Source organism: Vicugna pacos, chromosome 2, assembly GCF_048564905.1.
Source record: "Vicugna pacos chromosome 2, VicPac4, whole genome shotgun sequence".
Classification (NCBI taxonomy): Eukaryota; Metazoa; Chordata; class Mammalia; order Artiodactyla; family Camelidae; genus Vicugna; species Vicugna pacos.
In genome coordinates this window covers 25249913-25254442 of record NC_132988.1, presented here as the reverse complement: position 1 = coordinate 25254442, position 4530 = coordinate 25249913, and the positions used below count along the sequence as shown (strand labels likewise).

Genomic DNA, 4530 nt, shown 5'->3' with positions numbered 1-4530 from the left:
TAATGATTTTATATTATAATTATATAAAATGTTTCATCACATTTTAATGCAGTCGTATAAATTGGTGAAAAATACTCAGATATTTGTAGTCTTCTTTTAAAGTTATTCAAATAAGTAATTAAATTAAATCATAATGTATTTCTGTGACACTCTGAATCTAAAATTTTCCAATTTATATTTCTAATTTGTTTTAAATTCAGCAAAATCACTTAATTTGACTTAACATATATATTAAATAGGAAGAAGTAAGCACATTTATTTAAAAGAAAACATATTGATAATATCAAACAACCTATATGAGACAGCTAATTATTTCTTTAGTAGAGTAAGGTAAAATAATATTGGGTTAGGTGATTCTGGCAACCACCCACTATGGCAGAGAAAAGCTGGAAAAAATATATATATATATTTACATGTACATAATATCAAAGACCCAATGAAACAATGGGAAAAATGTAAGACAGAGATTCTGGAGATTGAAAAATGATAGTTTAGCCACTTTTTTTTTTTTCTGGGTTCAGTGAACTTTACTGATGGTACATGGCAAGGTAAGGTTCCCTAAGCCCCTTCTTTTCTTCAGGGGGTCTGGGCTGGAAACTGTGTGGAAGTCAGGAGATTCTCAGTGTGTTCAGGCATTGAGATAGGGCAAGGACTTCATGGCAGCTGAAGGTCACTCTGCTCCTCTCATGCTTTTGCTGGGGCTGGTGGTCCAGGGGCTCTTACTCTTTGGAGGCCATGTGGACCATGAGGTACACCACACCGTTGCTGTAGTGAAATTCATTGTTGTACCAGGAAATGAGCTTGACAAAGTGGTCATTCAGGGCAATGCCAGCCCCAAAATAGAAGGTGGAAAAGTGAGTGTCACTATTGAAGTCACAGACCTGGGCCTCAGTGTAACCCGGGATGCCCTTGAGGGGGCCCTTTGATGCCTGTTTCACCACCTTCTTGATGTCATTATATTTGGCAACTTTGTCCAGTCTGCATGTCAGATCCATGACTGACATACTGGGGATGGGGACACAGAAGGCCATGCTGGTGAGGCTCCCATTCAGCTAGAGGATGACTTTGTCCACAGCCTTGGCAGTGCCAGTAGAAATAAGGATGATGTTCTAGGAAGCCTCTCAGCCATCACACCACAGTTTCCCAGAGGGGCCATCCACAGTGTTCTGAGTGGCAGTGATGGCATGGACTGTGGTCATGATCCCCTCCATGATGCCAAAGTAGTCATGGATGACTTTGGCTAGATGGGCCAAGCAGTTGGTGGTGCCAGAGGCATTGCTGACAAACTTGAGCAAGTTTTCATACCTCTCATGGTCCACGCCCATTGTGAACACAAGGGCATCAAGCAGATGGAGCAGAGATGATGACCCTCTTGGCTTCAGCCTTCAAGTGAGCCTTGGCCTTCTCCATGGTAGTGAAGACACCAGTGGATTCCACAACATCCTCAGCACCAGCATCACCCATTTGATGTTGGCAAGATCTCAATCCTGGAAGATGGTGACAAGCTTCCCGTTCTCAGCCTTGACTGTGCCAGGGAACCTGCCATGGGTGGAATTATACTGGAACATGTAGACCATGCAGTTGATGTCAATAAAGGGACCACTGATGGCAACAATGTCCACTTCGCTGGAGTTAAAAGCAGCCCTAGTGACGAGGCGCCTGATATGACCAAATCCATTCACTCTGACCTTCACCATTGTATCTCAAGGATGCAGCTGGCATTCATAGAAGATGAGGCTGTCTGTTGAACAAGGAGGAGCAGAGAGTGTAGCCAAGTATTTTGGAACATCTTTTTCTCTAAATGGGTCTGTCAGTTCTCAAAGAAATGTCTGTTAGGCTAATAATGTGAAAAGTGCTTTTGAGAGACTCACAGACCCAAAATCATACACACACACACACACACACACAAATTCAGGTAGAATGTGTCAAAGAAAGTAGAACTAATTTAATTTCTCTTAATTTACATTTGGACCCTGAGGGTTTACACTTAGAGATCAACTGTTGCAGGAAGTAGACAGCCCTTGAGGGGAAATTAAGTTTACCTTTTTTCTGGAATTCAAATAAAGATCCCAGGGAACAAATGTAAATCCTTTCTTAAGAAAAATTATACTATCCTATTCCTCTTCTTATTTCTACACTTTCTTGTATACAGTTTTAGATACTCAATCAAATAGAACTAGGCAAATGCACCATGGTCCAAATCAGGAGTTAAAAGAGGCAATAGAAACAAATCTACAGGGGCGAAATGGACTCTTCAGGCCCAGACTTCAAAAGAAGACCCACTGTAAAGTAATAGAAATGTCTTAAGGCACATCAGAATGAAACTGTTGAAAAGTAAAAACATGGAGAAAATCTCATGAATAATCAGGAATTAAAACTAATTACTTTTATAGGGACAATAATTAGACTTCCAGCTGCCACACAAATAATAGTAATAGAAAAAAAAATGAAAGTTAGAATATAAAGGGATGATGCATTCAAAATCTAAAGAAATTACACTGCCAACTTTTAAATACAAACTCAGCACAAAATATTTTATGATAATGTAAGTGAAAAAAGTCAGTTTTAGAGAAAGAGAAGTTTAGAGAATTTGCACCAACAGGCACAGAAAAAAGAAATATTGAATGGTGTAACTTAAGAAAAAGAATATTCTCCAGATGGTAGCACAGAGAAGCAGAAAGAAATGAAGAGTTATAAGAGGTAAATATACAATCTAATCTAAGGGAATGTTAACTGGATGAAATAAGAAACACATATGTTTGAATTAAAATCACCAAAATAATTGCATGTAATTTAAAAACTCTAGTAAATGGAATTTTAAAAAATCTATTAAAATTGTGTTTTTTAGGGAAACAATAAAAGAACAAAGTAAGATTATAATTTACTTAGCCAAGGAAGCATGATGCATTCTTTATAATAACATTAAAAAAAATTGAACACATATACACAACACTAAACTGCCAAGCTAATATGGGAGTAATATGGAATAATAACATATATATTATTCCAAAAGAGAGAGGAAAAGAAATATTAAAAAGATAAGACAAATAAGTCACCTCTACTAAGTTGGTAGAATTACACTAATGTAAATCCAAAAGTATGTTCAATGCTATTTCACTGACTTATGCTAAAATTTAAAGAAAAATAATTGCCAGATGGAGTAAAAACTATATGGTATTTATAAGAAATAGCTATAAAATGTACGGACATAGAAAGTTTGAAAGTAGAATGATGGAACAAATAGACCACATGCAGTAGACAACCTCTGAAATAGCCCCCAGTGGTTCTCACTTCCTAGTATTCACAGAATTGTGCAGTACAGTACCATACTGAATAGAGCTGATCTGTGTTCTCTGTAGAATTCTGACTCAATGTCAGTGTGTCAGAGTCTAGATTATAAAATACATTGAGGTTTGTACATTACTTTCTTTACGAAACGCAGCCTTCATGTCATGAGTACACTTAAGCAACCTGTAGAAAGGCAAACTTGAGCAGAAACAGAGGCCTCCAACGAGAGCCAGCACAGCATTCCAACCATGTTAAAGAATCACTTTTGAAAAATATTCTCCAGCCATAGTCAAACCTGCAGATAACTGTTGTCTCAGCTAACATCTGGCAACCTTTTGAGAGACACTCAAGTTAGAAATACCCAGCTAAGCTGCTCCCTTAGAGAAATTGCAAGAAATAGTAAAGTACTATTGCTGTTTTAAGCCACTAAGTTTTGGAATAAGTTGTTGTGCAGTAACAGGTAACTGATAAATCATTTAGACAAAAAATAATGTAATAACTACAACGAAACAACTAGTATAGCTGTGTTAATAACTGATCAGAAAGGCTTTAGCCAAAGAGCATTACTAGTGATAAACAGGGACATGGCATAATGATAAGATTATTCACCAAGAATATATGAAAATTCTCAATATTTATGCTTTCAGTAATACAGGTTTTAGATAAGGCAAAAAGGGACGGTGAGAAGAAATAAAGCTAGAAATTCATAACTAAAAGATATCTACAAAAATCCTGATATGTTTACAAACAGATGTAGAATGCATACTTAATATGTAACACAAATAATATTTAATATAAATTATCATGTGCCTGTGAAGAAAACACCCTGAAAATTAGAATATAGCTTGGACTGGGTGGTAAGGAAAATATTACAAACCAAAACTGTATTAAGCAAATTAAGCCATTTAGGAGAGAAATTTATAGCCATGAATATATTATAATAGAAGAAAGGCACAGTATCAAAAACCTAAGGATATATGTCTAAAAACTAGAAAAAGGTAGCACCACACGGAAAGTAGAAGAAAGGATAACAAAGATAACAAGAAAAATTAATGAAATAAAAAACAAACATAAGATAGATATAATCATTGAAGACAAAATTGGTTCTCCCTAAAGACTATTGAAATTTAACTCTTTGGTAATATTAATACAAATTTTAGAAATGAAGATTCAGTAATAATTGTCAGGAAAAAAGAGGGCATTATAATCCTGTAGACAATAAAATGGCAATAAATTAATATT

The 4530-nt window shown here is 35.9% G+C and overlaps 1 pseudogene; it reads right to left on the bottom strand.

The window, feature by feature from the left end:
- Window positions 1–719: 719 nt before the first annotated feature.
- LOC102533686 (glyceraldehyde-3-phosphate dehydrogenase pseudogene) lies at window positions 720–1697 on the bottom strand (annotated as a pseudogene).
- Window positions 1698–4530: the final 2833 nt, after the last annotated feature.